Source organism: Canis aureus, chromosome 12, assembly GCF_053574225.1.
Source record: "Canis aureus isolate CA01 chromosome 12, VMU_Caureus_v.1.0, whole genome shotgun sequence".
NCBI classification, from domain to species: Eukaryota; Metazoa; Chordata; class Mammalia; order Carnivora; family Canidae; genus Canis; species Canis aureus.
The window spans coordinates 49,074,365-49,091,387 of NC_135622.1; the positions used below are offsets into that span (position 1 = coordinate 49,074,365).

The window sequence follows — 17,023 nt, forward strand, 5'->3', positions numbered from 1 at the left end:
TCAATCAGAAGAATCACTTGGAAAGCTCTTGAACAATATAGATCCCTGGATTCTCTTCATACATCCTTCATCAGAATCTCAGGGGTAGAGCTCATGCGCATGGATTTTTTAAGAGCCTAACAGGTGATTCTTTAGAAGTGCTAGCCAGGTTTGGACGTTATTGTGCAGGATGTTTTCTCGAACTAGACACTGCTGACATTTTTAGATAGTTAATTGTTGTGGATGCTGTCCCGTGCATTATAGGATATTTAGCATCATACCTGGCCTCTACCCAGCAGATACCAGTAGCACCCTCCCTTCTGCAAGTTGTAAAAAAATAAATAAATAAATAACAAAAAACAAAATATCTCCAGACATTGCCAGATTTCTCTGGGGGCTGAAATCACCATCCATTTAAGAACCACTGCTTTACATTAGAAATGACAAATACCCACCATTTGCTTTGACGTGGATGTAACTGGAGGGTATTATGCTGAGTGAAATAAGTCAATCAGAGAAGGACAAACATTCTATGGTATCATTCATTTGGGGAATATAAATAATAGTGAAAGGGAATAGAGGGGAAGGGAGAAGAAATGGGTAGGAAATATCAGAAAGGGAGACAGAACATGAGATACTCCTAACTCTGGGAAATGAACTAGGGGTGGTGGAAGGGGAGGGGGGCGGGGGGTGGGGGTGACTGGGTGGGGGACACTGAGGGGGGCACTTGACAGGATGAGCACTGGGTGTTATTCTGTATGTTGGCAAATTGGACACCAATAAAAAATAAATTTATTATTAAAAAAAAAAAGAACCACTGCTTTAGAACAACCCTAATAGAACTTTCTGCAATGAAGGAAATGTCCAACATTGTAGCCACAAGTCACATGTGGTTATTGAGTACTTGAAGTGTGGCTAGTACAATTAAGGAATTTTAAATGTTATTTTATTTTAACGAATTTGATTGTAAAAGCCACATATAACTAATGGCTATCATATTGGGCAACACAGTTTTACAAGATTCAGATCTGACTCCAGGCAGTGAAATCTATACAATGTCTTCCCTAAATACTTTGAGACATGTCATGTAGAAATAATTTACAAGAATAGAAAATCTAGGGCAGCCCGGGGGGCTCGGCAGTTTAGCGCTGCCTCCAGTCCAAGGCCTGACCCTGGAGACCCCGGATCGAGTCCCACATCAGGCTCCCTGCATGGAGCCTGCTTCTCCCTCTGCCTGTGTCTCTGCCTCTCTCTCTCTGTCTCTCTGTCTCTCATGAATAAATAAATAAAATCTTTTTAAAAAAATAGAAAATCTACCTACCTCCCTGTCTGAGTCAGAAAATCTCTTGGGAAGTTATGACTAATGGAAACTTTACTTGCAGCTTTTCTAAGTGTTCTCTAGGAAATACTTTTTATTACTACCCTTTATATCCAGATTGTGATACTTAAAGCAATCTAACTAGGGATAACCCCCTTCAGTCCCAATCTTGATCTAATTTTATTGTCAGTCCTTAACATTTTCTTAGGGAAAAAATCCCATTGCTGTCTGGTTTTTGTCAATTCTTAGCAGGTTAAACATAAAGTTACCATATGTCCCAGCAATTCCACTCCTAGATGTATACCCAAGGAAGATGAAGACATATGTCCATACAAACACTTAAACATGAATGTTCATAGCTGCATTGTTTTTTGCAGTTTTATTGAGGTATAATTGACATACAGCACTGTAGAAGTTTAAGGTATATGGCACAATGATTTGACTTACATAAAAGGTGAAATGATTACCACAATAAGTTTACTTAACATCTATCATTTCATATAAATACAAAAAAAAAGAAAAAAAGAAATTTATTTTCCTTATAATGGGAACTCAGCATTTATTCTAACAATTTCCATATATAACATATATCAGTATTAATCACAGTCATTAAGTTGTACATTACATTCATAGCACTTATTTATCCTATAACTAAAGTTTATACCTTTTGACCACTTTTATCCAATCCCTTCTCCACCTCTGGTAAGCAACACATTTATTTTCTTTTCCTTTGTTTTTCAGATTCCACATATATATGAGATCATATAGAATTTATCTTTCTCTGTCTGACTTATTTTTCTTAGCATAATACCTTGAGGTTCACTCATGTTATTGCAAATGGCTGGATTTCCTTTGTTATAGCTGCCATATGTACACCATATCTTCATTACCCATTCATATGTCCATGGACAGTCAGATTGCTTCCATATATTGGCTTTTGTAGATAACACTGCATAGCTGCATTATTCATAATAGCCAAAAAGTGTAAATAATCAGTCTAACAACTGATGAATGAATAAATAAATGTATATCTATCAATGGAATATTGCTTGGCAATAATAAAGAATGTAGCCTTGATATATTCTACAACAGGATGAACCTTAAAACTATGCTAAATTAAATAAACCAGTCACAGAAGACCACATATCATATGAGTCCATTCATATGAAAGGTTTATAACAAGCAAATCAATAAAGGCAGGCAGTAGTTTAGCAGCTGTCTAGGGGTGGAGTGAAATGAGGATGTATTATAGCTAACGGTTACGGGGTTTCTTTTTGGTGGGATAAAAATGTTCTAAAATTAGATGTGATGCTGGCTATACAATTCTGTGATTATACTAAATCTATTGAATTATACACTTTAATAGGGTGAATTGTATGGTTTGGGAATTGTATGTCAACAGAGTTGTTAAAACCTCTGTTGGTGTAATTCACTCTATAAGCAGATCTAACAAGAAAATCTGCATGATAACATCAACTGGTGCATAATACTTATTACAAACTGGAAGTAGTTTTTGATAATGTTATTATCTTATTCCAAAATAGTCTCTCCACTGGTTACTAGCACTCTCATTTCAAGATAATTGAAGTGACCCTGCATTACCTCCAAACTCAGGCTGAAAAATGTTAAGCCTGGCCCTTACTCAACAACAAATTCTTCTACTCTACGAGCCCCACTGCAGGACAGTGAATTCATTCAGAGGATATTCTGCATAACCCCAGCCTGCAACTAAAACAACCCAATCTTGTAATTTCTGAGGCCCTCTCTAGTCCATAGGAATAATGGATTCATGAACATTACCAATGAGAAAAGATAAAGGGATAAGAGATATCCTAGTCTAATTTTGTCACAAGTCAGTTCAGTCAGACCCTGTACTGGATTAAAGTACTAAGTCATGGAAGATAAACAGCTCTGTCAGGTAATTCTAAGAGGACATTTGCTTTTAGGGCTTTGAGTTCTCTAAGTAACCCCAGATAAAGCCTGGTCTTTGACTCTCAGCTCATCTGATTCAGAACACTTTACAAGAAATGAAACATTTCAAAAAAAAAAGAAATGAAATGAAACATTTCTAGGTTTTCCATTATAAAGCAAGAGCTGGTACTAAAAATGACTGCCAGACTTATGCAGCTTGAGCATGGACCACTCAGGAGGCCTCCTGGAAGTGTGCAGAAGAGGAAGGGAAAACAGAAAATATCAAATGAGGTAAAATTTTTCATCATATCAACCAAAAAAAAAAAAAGAAAAAGAAAAATGCCTAAGGCAATTTTTTTTTTTATTGTCCAGAAGAAAGAATGTCGAGGGAAATTAAACAGTTTGTCTAAGTAGTTAGGTAGAGAATGATGTCCAGAGAAGTAGGGGCTCAGATTGTAAGGCAGGAAAGAATAGGCTGCTGCTGCTTCTTTTTTGTTTTTGTTTTTTTTTTTTTAAGAATAGGCTTCTTAAAGGAAAGTTGTGTAGGGAGGAATATTAATTCAATGACTCATTCAGTAGACAAGGCTGAAGATCTTAGGTTACAAAGCAGTGACATGTTTCTGACCTCTCTTCCATTCACTGAGGATACAGATGAACAAATACTTAGAGCATTTATGAGAAAAGCTAAGTCCTTAGGAATGGTTCTGGGAAGAGTCTGAATTATTGGGAGGACAAGTGTCATCTTCAAGACAAAATGCATTAACTGTACTCTGAATTTCTTATAACTAGATAGAGTGCCAGCCTTCCCTGGCCCTCATCATCTGGCTTGGTAATTACATCCCTCTTCTGTGTTGCTGGATATACTCTTAATATACCGCTTCAAATTATGTAAGATTGTTATTTTTTTTTCAGCCGTTAGAAAGGACAAATACCCACCTTTTGCTTCGATGTTGATGGAACTGGAGGGTATTATGCTATGTGAAGTAAGTCAACCAGAGAAGGACAATCATTATATGGTTTCACTCATACAGGGAATATAAGAAATAGTGAAAAAGATCAGAGGGGAAAGGAGAGAAAATGAGTGGGAAGAATTAGAGGGTGACAAATCATGAGAGACTCCTAACTCTGGGAAGTGAACAAGGGGTAGTGGAAGGGGAGGCAGGCAGGGGGCTGGGGTGACTGGGTGACAGGCACTGAGGAGGGCACTTGATGGGATGAGCACTGGGTGTTATACTATATGTTGGCAAATCGAGCTTCAATTTAAAAAAAATATATATATATATATACATATATATATGATTGTTACTTTTTATCTTCTTTCATCACAACACAGTAAATTTCATAAGAACCAGGACATTGGGGCAGCCTGTGTGGCTCAGCAGTTTAGTGCCGCCTTCAGTCCAGGGCCTAATCCTGGAGACAGGGATCCAGTCCCACGTCAGGCTCCCTGCATGGAGCCTGCTTCTCCCTCTACCTGTGTCTCTGCCTCTCCCTCTCTCTCTCTGTGTCTCTCATAAATAAATAAATAAAATCTTTAAAAAATAAAAAAAGAGCCAAGACATTGGCATCAGTGTGGTTCTCAGTTTTCATGGGTGTCTTCACAGAGTTTCTAAGGTTGGCATACTTTCCCACCACTGGTTGTGTTTCATTTTCAGGTATTCCATAGGCCACTTGGCTCCTTCCCAGGTTAGGTAATTCAAAGATTACCATACCTGGACTCTGCTGTAAGACCTGTGGTAAGTCAGATTGTAATGTAATGCTAAATTCCATTCGTATTTGGGCTCGGCTCCAAAATTGATGCCTTATTCAAAATTGTGCCCTGGAGTGGATTTAGTGACATTGCTTTGGCTTCAAGTCAAACATTTTTTCAAAAAACATTGTCACATGGACTTGGGACATTTGAACTGCACTTACCCAGTCTGGAACCCTGGGAGCTTTACATGTTATTTCAGCCATCTATGTGAGATGTTAAAGAAACAAATTGTTTAGTAACAGTTATGAAAGAATTCAAGCACCATCCCTGTTGCCCATCTTCATGGAAGGGGGCGTGGTGGGGGCAGGGTAATATAGCCATTGAAGAGTCTGATGTGTATCTCCAACCACGTATCCACATCCAAGATATGGACTCAGAAATTTAATTATGGTCCTTGCATGTTCCAAGTCATTAAACCTAATCCCAAATTTTGTCCCTTTTTTTTTTAACCCCTCTGAGTTGAACTTTTGAATTGCAAAATGACAATGGATTGTCTGGAATAAGAAGTGTGATTCCAACAAATCTTTCAGTTATGATCTTTCCATTTATCCCACTTAAGTAAAAGGTATAACAGACACAGTTTCTTTTTTCTGGACTGCCTGTGTCAATGCAGACTCTATGTCAGATTGAAAAAGAGAGAGAGAGAGAGATAAATAAGGTCCATGGGTGTCCCCCCATGCGGCGCCAACTTGTTTGAGCCAGTCATTATCTCCAGAGCTGTAAGAAGACTTTTGGAACTCCACCTGCCTCTCCTGCCAAGGCTTCTGGGATTAGAGACCAGAAGACAGAAATGCTCTGTTCTTTATTTCAGGGAGCACACATAGATGAACTTTGGAGTGAAGAAATCGTATTTGTTGAAACCTTTGCTCAGAGTTATAAATCTATGTGCCGCGTGGCAGGGATGTCTCTAACTCTGGAACAAAGAACAAAGACCATTTTAGTTAGTCACACTGAGGAAAATACTGAAGACGTAGAAACCACAGGAGTGTTCATAATATCCCCCTGCCTCCTCCCCTCCTTGAAGACCACCTGCTTTCCCTTTAACTCAAGTAGAAATCTCTTGGCACATTCCAGCTCCAAATCTAGGGTTTTGAAATAATAAAGCTAGTATCAGAAACATTCCCCAGACTCTTACAGATACATTTTTAATGATGATGAATTTAGATCTTTCATAAAGCCATAAAACCTCAACGTAGCCAATAGCCTGGAAGTCATGGTGTTTCACTTCATCATAGAAGTGAGGGAGTAACTAAGAACCAACATCACAAAACCCCTCAGAGGCCCCCCCCCCCGACTCCTACTACACCTAGAAGGATTCTTTAAAACATTTATCTGATTCATAAATATAATATATTTTCACTGTATAAGAATTTTTTAAGTCATATAAATTCCAGTTAGTTAACATAGAGTATAATATTAATTTCAGGCAAACAGTACAGTGAAAAAGGAAAATACTTTCATAATCCACCACAATACATTTTGTTCACCATGCTCTGTTGTGATTAAAGAAAAACCAATATGCTAAATCTTACAGAATAAGAAAGAAAACTGGATTTCTACTTATGATGTTTAAATTCTGAATTTTGCAACTTACAACATAAAATATCAAAGCATACTTGGACAGGGATCTTCTTTGAAACAAGAGGAGATTACAATAGGTGTGAAAAATTGTGAAATCAAGCCATCTTCAAGGGAGTGTGCAAAGCATGATATTCTCTATACAGATCCTGGCAGTGCCAGGAAAACCTTGCACTCATAACTGGCCAAATACTGCAGGGTGCAGCCCATAACCAGTAGAGGGATTCCAGAGGTGTGTGCTATTACCCCTGAGTTCTTATCACAGACACTGAAATTCAAGCAATTAAATTAGAGAGAAAGCAATCTAAAGTGGGTGAAAACAGAATGATTAAGGTTTGTGGATTTGTGTTGATCTTGCACTGATTAGGGCTTCCTACAGAAGATGCCAACTTCCCTGCAGAAGTAAAGAGGCAGATCTATGGAGGGTATTTCCTAATATCATGTGAAGTTATCCAGGCTTAGAAGGAAGGGAGGTCTGGCAACAAACAAGATGAGCTAGTGCTAAACCAGGTTCTGTTGTCCTTAATTCCATGTGTTTATTGAGGTGATATTTGGTCTGGAGTATTCTTTAATTGTCCTGTAAACGCTGCAGACCCTGTAAAGTCAGATCTACTTACAAATAATGGCTCCATGGATCTGGAATTGACGGCTACATACCCTTGCCTTGTTCATCTTGCTTTCCATTGCATTCTTCAATTTCCAACTCTAAAATGTAAAAGAAAAATAATTGACACCTCTCCTGGCCTTGTCATCTGCACAGTTACAGAGTTGGTTGGATGGGGTTACCACCAAGATCCCCTGCTCTACATTCTAGTTCTCCTCTGCTCAGTGGTCCTAAAGATTGAGTGTCCTGCATCAGGCAGGAGCAGTGTGATTACTACTCCATGTCAACAGTGCTGGCCTGTTGGAAAAGCTGTGTATTTACTGTTTTAAACCACCTACCTTGTCCCTTCTTTATGTTACAGCACTGACAACCCATAAGCCCACTAAGACTGTTCCCTTTAATCTAAGGACAAAACTGCATCTCCTTCAAACCTCAATGAGGAACAGAGTGAAACCAAATCAACAGTGGTGTAGAAAGACAACTGCCCCAGTAGTAGCTCAAGACCCCTAGTGAGTCAGGTCACATCAGACTACTCCTCTGAGGCTCTGGCCAGCTCAGGGTCTGAAATGGATTTGAGTGAGGGAGTCTGCATTCTCCAGAGATCCAGAATGAAGGGGTCAAGAAAACAAAGATCTATCCCCAAACGCCAAAGAACACCATTCCTGAGTAGTACAGATGCATTTGGTAGAATCTTTGCTATAGAATCAGAAAACTCACTCATAGAAACTACATGAGGACATTCTGTTTATCCCCCTGCTTTCAAATAATTAGCAAGGATTCATTGAATCACTTCCTATACCCTTAAGCATGTACTGGGATGGAATCCAACCCATAGCATTTTTCAGGACTTTAATTATCTCAAAGTATCCTTTGGTAATCTTTTTCAACATCTCACCAACATCAGCTACCCAGTTAATATCTAACCTAAATCCTTCCTGCCACTTATTGAAGCCATTTATTTTCTTTAATACCTTAGGACATATGGGAGAATAGCAGATAACCTTTTTTTGGAATCTATTCTCAGCGTGTGAGCTTTCCTTTTGCCTTGATTCCAGTGAACAGAGCATGCAGGGAAGAATCTCAAAGAACATAGACTGATTAATTCTCCAAATAATAAAAAGAATCAGGAATAAAGTTGTTGTGTTTGATTTTTTCTGTATATTAGCTTTGTGATCTTGGGTGATCCTGCAACACCTCTGAATTCTAATTTCTGCTTTTGTAATATAAATATAATACCTAAACCAAAGTTCATTATAAAGGTTCTAAAGGCTAATATATGCAAAAAAAAACCTGTCAACTGTGAAGTACAATAAAGATGCTAGATAGAGTAATAATTATTCACATGTCATGAGGATTAAGTATGAAGAATAATGGTTAAATAATGTTCGGAGGATGTGGAGAAAAGGGAAGCCTTGTGTATTGCTGATGAGGATGGGAAATGGTGCAACACTGGAAAATAACACAACACACAATTAAACACGGAATTACCATATGATCCAATAATTCTGCTACTGAGTATATGCCCCAAAGAACTCAGTGCAGGGATTCAAACAGACATTTGTACACAAAGATTTATTGCAGCATTATTCACAGTAGTCAAAAGTGGAAACAACCCAAATGTCCACCATGAATGAATGAACAAGCAAAATGTACTATATGCATATAATGGAATAATATTCAGACTTAAAAAGAAATGAAGTTCTAGGGCACCTGGGTGGCTCAGTCAGTTAAGTATCTGCCTTCAGCTCAGGTCACAAATTTAGGGTTCTGGGATGGAGCCCCACATCAGGTTCCTTGCTCAGTAGGGAGTTTGTTTCTCCCTCTCCCTCTGTCTGTACCCCCACTCATGTTCTCTTTCTTTCTCTCTCTCAAATAAGATCTTTAAAAAAAAAAGAATGAAGTTCTGACACATACTACAACACGAATGAACCCCAAAGACAGTATGCTCAGTGAAATAAGGCAGACACAAAAGGATAAAGATTGTATGACTGGTGTCACTTACATAAGAGTAGTCAAACTCATGGAAACAGAAAGTAGAATGCTGATTGCAGGGGTTGGGGGAGGGGAATAATGGGAAGTTGTTGTTTAATGGGAATAGATTTTCAGTCTGGGATCATGAACAAGTTCTTGAGATGGATGGTGGGGATAGTTGCAAATTAATGTAAATTAATGTCAGTGAATTCTATGCTGAAAAATGGTTAAAATGGTAAGTTTTATGTCATGTATATTTTATCACAATGAAAAAAAAGAAAATGATAGTTGCTACATGGCTCCCACTCAGCAGACGATATGGGGGATACAAATATAAAAGAAAAGATTGGATTGACTGGACAATATATAAAACAATCCAGCCTAATGGACAGCACTCTGTGAGCAGAGGCTGCTCTGAGAGAAGGGAGGAGGTGGTAGTGAGTGTGCAGGATCAGAATGACCACAGAATGCCGGCTTCATGGATGCACAGACCTAGACTGGGTATAGGTCTCTGAATGGACATAATCAAAACCTTAATTATTTTCAGGCCTAGGAAGTATTTTTGAGCAATAACCCCTCCTCTTTCTACTTGGAAAGCACCCATTTTCCTCCTGTTTCTGCATAAAATCCAGGAATCTCATGCAATACTGTGTTGTGCCTTCATGCCCAGAGAACTAGAGATTAGGATCTTCAACACCCATTTGAATTGCAGGGATTACAGGATGGGAATAATTTGGGACTGGGAGGGACGGCACAGAGAAAATCAAAAGGCTAGGTACTGATTGACAAATTACCTGGGGTCAACTGAGATAAGCAGCAGTAAACCATTAATGTCTGCATTCTCCTCTCTATGGTGCTAAAGACTAAATGTCCTGCATCAAGCAAGAACAGTGTGATCATTACTCCAGGTCAATAAGGCTGGGCTATTTACGGTCTTAAACAAGCTGCAGAGGTACTATCTTGGTGCTATAAGCACAAACTTTTTGGTGTACCAAAAAAGATGAAGCGCTTGTTTGGTAATGGCAGAAAAAGGGTATGGTTGTGGATTGTATAGAGAGTGGGGACATCAGGCTGAGTGATGTAATGGGAAGGAGGGTGGGCTTTAGTGACAGACATAAGGTCAAATGCCAATTCTGTTACGTACTACCTTGTGAATTTGAAAATTATTTCACCCACTTAGCTTCTCATATATATGGCATAATAATACTATATCACTGGGTTTGTAATGAGATGGTGACAGTTTATATAATGTCTCTTAAACATAAAGGGCCCTTTAATAATGAGAAGAAAATCAAGGGGGAAAAAGGGTTTTTAGAGAGGGTAGCTATGATTGCTTCTAGATTATAATAAAAATAGCTGAAGTGCACAGAATTAACATTGTCCCCAGGACTGCCCTAAGAACTTACATTTTGAACTCTTAATCCTTGGGAAACTCCTATGAGGTAGGGACCGCAGTTTACTTTGAGGAAAGAGAAGCAGAGAAAGAATAAGAAACCTGTCAAGCGTCACAGAGCTAATAAATGTTGGCACCAGAGTCCATATTCTAAACTGCAAAAATATAGACCAAAATGATATTTGGTAGCCCCCTAAAGAACAAATTCACTATGCATAAAAATATGTAGCTTTGGTTTTAATAATAAGATGATCAAAGGAGACAAAAGAAATGCACCTTTAAATCTCCATAGCAAATCATAGAAAGGTTATTTTATGGTCATACTAAGTTTCTTTTCAGCAAGGAATTCTAAAGATAAAGATAAGAAAGAAACATATATCACCATGTCATATAAATAAGAGACTTCATTTTTATATATAGCCATTAAAATATTTAAAGACATAAATACGATGATTTTCATTGCTCAAGACTTTCATATTTTTGATAATTTTAGAATTCAAGTTTTAATATAACTATATTCAATATGTACACTTTCCCCAATTAGTATTGAAAAAGAAGTAGATTGCCTACAAAGAGACTTGCATGAGTAAAACCATACCTCAAACATATCAAACATATTATAGAGGAATGTGAGGTTGCTCCGGCTCTTTACTCATTACCCTTATATGAGTTACAGAAAGAAAAGTGTGGGCCAGAACACTTCAAAATCCATGGAGAAATGGAAAGATATTCTGCTGGTCAGTGATTGGCATAAAACACACAATGTCAGATCTAATTACAGAAGTCACTTAACAGGGGATCCCCAGGTGGCTCAGCGGCTTAGCGCCTGCCTTTGGCCCAGGGCGTGATCCTGGAGTCCAGGGATTGAGTCCCATATCAGGCTCCCTGCATGGAGCCTGTTTCTCCCTCTGCCTGTGTCTCTGCCTCTCTCTCTGTCCCTCATGAATAAATAAATAAAATCTTTAAAAAAAAAAAAAAGAAGTCACTTAAGAAATAAGTTTATGAATTAACAGATCACTTAGCAAATAATAAAAGAATATTATGAATCAGTACTTGTGGAATATAGGAAACTTCATAGCCCTGAGTGCCTTTCTAATGAAACAAACAAAAAATTAATAGCACTCAAGATATTAGAAAAAGAACATAAAATAAAACCAAGGAAAGTAAAAGGGAAGACTTTATAAAAATAAAAGCAAAAATAAATAAATTAGAAAATGTTAATATTTTTAAAACAAAATTCAATGTAATTGTGATTTATCACATTGGGAGATTTAAGCAGCAGGTCTCTATGGTACTCAGTGTCTTCTCTATCATTAAGTAGTTGTCAAATATTTTCAGATAAAACTGAATACCCACTCCTGATTAAAACAATAACACTTAGCCAAGAATGGAAGGAAACTTTCCTAACTTGATATGGCATATCTACCAGAAACTCAAATCACCTGTCTTATTTGGGCAGATACCAAAGAAGCTTATTTCCCACTTAGGTGTTAGTCCAAGGCAAGTATTTCCTGTCAGCAGGAAGCTCTTCTCCACAAGGCTTTGTGCATACTCAGATCTTCTGACCCCATCTCCTAGAACCTCATCACCTTTATCCAAGCTTCAAAAGTACAAATGATGAAGAAGTACAAATGAGAACTTTTTATGGGCCTTGCATGAATATTGTTCACATTGCACTAGAGACAACTTAGTCACCTGGACCTATAGTGAGGAAGGCAGGCTATCTGTCCAAAGAGAACATTGGAAAATTGTTTCAGTGGGCAGTGCTCTCTGCCACAGTCAGCTTCGCTGGCTTCATGTATCTACACATGCCCTTCTTCACACTCACCTGCTCACTAAGAGAAAGGACCCCAAATCCCAGGCAGGTACTGCATTCATCTCAAGGTTCAAGAACTCTGAGTATTGTACAGTCCGATCCATCAAATATCAATTTGGTTCATTATGGGGTTGGTTGATGACCTATACACTAAAAAATATTAACCATCCTGCACACCCACCCACCTAAGACAAGTTAACAGAGCAGGGAAGGACATTACCAATAAAAACTTTCTTTTTAGAAAGGAGGGAATGGAACACACACCAAATCTCACACCAAACACAAAATTAAAACCCTGATGGATCCATATCTACACATGAAGTATCTAATCACAAAAGATTGAACCATGATGTATTAAAAGGCACTATAATAAAAATAGATTTTAATTATGTATTAGGAAGATATCCTGAGCATGACGCAACATCTAGAAATCTTAATGTAAAAAATGGACAGATCTGTCTTTGTAAAAATGTAAAATTTCTGTATCTCAGAAGTTACCTTAAACAAAATTAAAAGGCATATATAACAAATATTTTCAACATAGGTAACAATTGTGTACTATCTCTAATACCAGTGAGAAAAAGGCAAACAACCCAACATAAGAGTAGAAGCTTTGCCTTCCAAATAGGAAACCAACTGCAGTGGTAATGTTCTCTCCTTCCCCAACCTTCTCTATCCTTCTTCTCTAAGCCTTAAGTTTCTTTTTTGAGTATGAGAATATACATCTTACTCAGTAAATTCAAAGAGACATTTTTAGCTAATAAAAATTATGAAAAAAGTCCTGAGAATCTAAAAATACACAGGATAAGTTTGAAGAGGTTAACTGCAGCCTGGAATTTGTACTGGGGCCTTTTGGAAAGTATGTCACAGAAGAAAGCAGCATCACCAAGGTTATTTCATGCCTTCAAGTGGTAGAAGCCAGGCGCTATGAGGAGGGATCCAATGCACCATGACAGGAAATAAGCTGGGATACCCACCCATGTGTAGCTCACTCCCCTCCTCCACATCCTTTCAAGTCTATCCTTGGGTAGGAGCCAAGCTGATGGGGAGCAGAGCCTGAAAATCCCCAAGATGGAACGACTTCACCCAGAATATTGGCTTCTAAGATATCTCACCCAGCATACATCCCATCTTTTTCACATTCTCCCTGAAACCATTGTAGTGCACAGACCTCAATAGCTACTTCTACACCTCTCTGAGGCTGTCTGTGGGACTAGGATAGTGTCCAAACAGGAGATCCAAACCACAAAGATGAGCCCATAGGGAAAATCACCAATATCTGGCATGAAGCCACCATGAGAAATAGATAACAACCCAACAGAAGAATTATGAAAAATTAATAGAATGATAAGAATTTGACTTTACAACAAATTTAGTGTCTTCAGGTATAGCATGATGTCACCATCAGGAGCTGTCTGTTATAAAATGAACCAAACACAAACCTTAGAAATATAAAACATAATTACTGAAATAAAAAATTCAGTAGATAGGAACAAAAGAATGGGGCCAGCAGAGAAGGAAATTAGATATCTGGAAGACAGCCTAGGAATGAAGCAAGAGGTGAAAAAAAGGTGAAAACTTAAGAGACATGGAGGAAAGTTCTATAAATCATAGCATCTAATAGAGAATAATGAGGATAGAAGAGAGATAAACTCAGGAAATAACAAAATAGAATTTCTTCTCACAGTTGAAAAAGCATAAATCCTCAGACTGAAACGGTCCACCAAATATAGAGCAGGATTAAAATAAATAAACACACACACACACACACACACACACACACACAAAAAGGCAATGTACAAAGGTAGTGACAGTTCAGAACATTAAATATACAGTCAATATGCTAGGCATGAGAATAGCTACAAGGATAAAGAGAAGCTGTGGAAGCTTCCAGAGAGGGTGAGAAAATGACTATTCACAGTAATTCTAATCAGATTTGGCATTAGGTGTTTCATCAACAGTGCTGGGTGAAAAAAAAAGACATTGGACAATATCTTTACTTTGTTGAAAGCAAAGAAGTTCAAATCTAAATTTCTATATTCAGACATATTATAATTGAAATGTGAGAATGACATAGATTTTTTTCAAATACCCAGAAAGTCAGAGTTTTAACAACTCAATAGATGCTGTCAGAAAACTAAGAGAACTATAAGAGAATATACAAAGAAAATGAATCCAAGACTTAACAACCAGCTGCAGTTAGCAGAAAAATAATACAACTACTTTTTTCTATGGGATATAATTAAAAGATTATTTTAAAACAAAATTTTGGTGCCAAAATTTCAGATTACATCAACATGGGATGTGGAACATGGAAGCAGCGATGCTGATGAAGAATTCAGGAAAATAAAAGCATTCGAAGATTCATCAAAAATGATCAGTAGAAAGTGAGTAACCTCAGAAGCATTAGAAAAATATAAATTTAACAACTTAGGATAAAAAGTTAAGCATAACCTCTAGAAGCATAAAAAAAAAAATGTGTGTTGTTTTCAAACTAGTAAAGGAAAAGAACAAAGGAAATCCCAGTAAGCCATAAAAAGGCTAAAGGGGAAACAAGAGAAAGGATGGTAAATTGAAACACAAAATGACATGGCAGGAATAGGTCTAAATACATCCAAATAATGATAAACACAAATTGGGTAAGTTTGTTTTATAAAAGGTAAAATAGGTTTGATTTTAAGAATCCAGCCATGTGCAGCTTACTAGAGAAAGCCAAAGCTGTGATTACTCCAAGTTTGAAAACGTATTCCCAGAAACTATTAACAAAAAGGTACTAACAGCACTATCAATATTACTCAAAACAGAATTGAAACTCAGAAAGATTACAAGTTTTAACAAGGACATTTCACATTGTTAAATAATTCATCATGAAGATATAATAATCATGAACTTAAATGTTCCTATCATCATTTGGAGTACATGAAAAATTGGTAAAATCACAAAAGGAAATTAGCAAATCCACATCTGAGAGGTCTAGTAAAGTCTCCCAGTACGATGGGACAACAGAGTACTTAAATAATATAATTAACAAGCTTATGCTAATAGATATGCATACAATTCATACTCAACAAAGAATATATAATTTGCTCATTTACTCAGTTAAAATTTGCAAAAAATTGGTCCTACAGAGAGCCACTAAGAAAATTACAATAAATTTTTTAAAAGATATATAGAAATACATAGACCACTTCAATGAACATAGTATATTAACACTAAATTTTTTTTAAAGTTAAATCCAGGGGTACCTGGGTGGCTCAGTAGTTGAGCATCTGCCTTCGGCTCAGGTCGTGATCCCAGGGTCCTGGGATTGAGTCCCACATCAAGCCCCCCGTGAGGAGGCTGCTTCTCCCTCTCCCAGTGTCTCTGCCTCTCTCTCTATGTCTCTCATGAATAAAATATTTATAAATAAATAAATAAAGTTGAATCCTGGCATCTAGATATTTTAAGTCACTTCCAAATAGTTCATTGCTTAAGACAATGTCAAAATTGAAATTTCAAATTATTTAAAAATTAATAAAAATAAAAGCACCCCATATAAGAATCTAAATGTTTTGTTCATGGACAGATATATATGGCTTCAAATGCATTATACTTTAACCTAAGAAGCTAGGAAATAACTCAAATAAACCCATAGAAAGTAGAAAGAAAAAATAAAAAACTATAAAAGCAGAAATGGGTAATATAGCAAACAACTCCATCTCTTCTGCCTCCTACCTCATTTCTTCTCCTTATAGCAAAACTCTCCAAAATAATCATCTAACTCTCACTGTCTCCAGTTGCTGTCCTCCATTTTTATAAATCCTTCCAACCAAGCTTCCATCTTCAACACTCCACTAAAATTTATCTTGTGAAGACCACCACTTGTACATTTCAACTTTAATTTTATCTGACCCATCAGTAGGTTGATCATGTACTTTTGAGAGTAAAGGGCAGTGTTGTTAATTATTATGCCTGAAAATAGGCATAAACTGGGGCATATGGTCACCCCACCTATCAGCAGCATTTAGTGAGGATCAGTACATGGCATAGAGTACATAAAAAAAAATATTTATTGAATAGATGGTATTTATCAACTCCTCAAACTCCCCTTTTTTTTGTTTTGTTGTTAATTGAATATTATAAAAATCTTTTGCAAGATCAATCAAGGAAAAATGCAAAGCCACAAAAAACACATTAGCAATGAGTGAAAGTCATAGAAACACATATGTCAAAGAGAAAAGGAACTTATGAGAATATAACAACTGTATACCAATCCATTGAAAAATCTAGATGAAATGAATACATTTCCTATCATACGAATGATTAAATTTGACCTAAGGTGGAAGAGAAAACCTGAATAAATCAATCACTGTTTTAAAAAAAATATTTCCAAGGGGTGTCTCGGTGGCACAGTCAGTTAAGCATCTGACTCTTGGTTTCAGCTTAGATCATAATCTCAGGGTCATGTGGTCAAGCCCAGGGTCAGGCTCCACACTCAGCAGGGAATCTGCTTGAGACTCTCTCTCTGTCTCTGTGTGTGTGTGTGTGTGTGTGTGTGTGTGTGTGTGTGTCCCTCCCTCCTGCTCTTTCTCTCTCTCTCAAATAAATAAATATTTTTAATATAAAAAATAAACTTAAAAAATATTTCTCAGCTGCACCATGGGGGAATTAAGAAAGCTGCTGGGGCCAGTAAGAAGCTCCTTAGGGGAAAGTTACATAGT

The 17,023-nt window shown here is 37.2% G+C and overlaps 1 long non-coding RNA gene across 5 annotated transcripts in view; it reads right to left on the minus strand.

Annotated features, from left to right (window-relative positions):
* Positions 1–17,023, minus strand: part of LOC144281162 (uncharacterized) — a 60,278-nt gene that overhangs the window by 8,752 nt on the left and 34,503 nt on the right. For 4 of the 5 annotated variants that reach the window (XR_013349645.1, XR_013349646.1, XR_013349647.1 and 1 more), the window contains 2 exons: positions 7,157–7,244; positions 1,650–5,874 (listed from right to left, as the gene is read on the minus strand). This is a non-coding gene — a long non-coding RNA (uncharacterized LOC144281162). Of the gene's footprint in view, positions 1–1,649; positions 5,875–7,156; positions 7,245–17,023 lie in introns of those variants that run through there. The other variant, XR_013349644.1, reaches the window with a different exon arrangement.